A 327-nucleotide genomic window follows, 5' to 3' on the forward strand; every position below is an offset into this window, starting at 1 on the left:
TGAAAATTCGGTGCCGAGTCCACGAAGGAACCAATGCACTTTATCAATGTCCTCGACGGGTCTGCCAATGGCATGAAGTTGGTCACAAATTTTTTTGAAGGCACGGGCATACTCAGCAACAGGTTTTGTGCCACGTTTCATCAACTGCAAGTCATCCTTGAGTCTCAGTTCACGAGCTTTTGACTGATGGCTATACGTAGTTTCCAACGCAAGCCAAACATCACGTGCAGTAGAGAGACCAACGACAACAGCCATGGCTTCCTCAGTGAGAGAGGAGAGCAGGAGACAGAGAAGTCGTTGATCGGCTGCTCTCCATGCCAAATATTT

This window comes from Cucurbita maxima, unplaced genomic scaffold, assembly GCF_002738345.1.
Source record: "Cucurbita maxima cultivar Rimu unplaced genomic scaffold, Cmax_1.0 Cma_Scf00135, whole genome shotgun sequence".
Taxonomy (NCBI): Eukaryota; Viridiplantae; Streptophyta; class Magnoliopsida; order Cucurbitales; family Cucurbitaceae; genus Cucurbita; species Cucurbita maxima.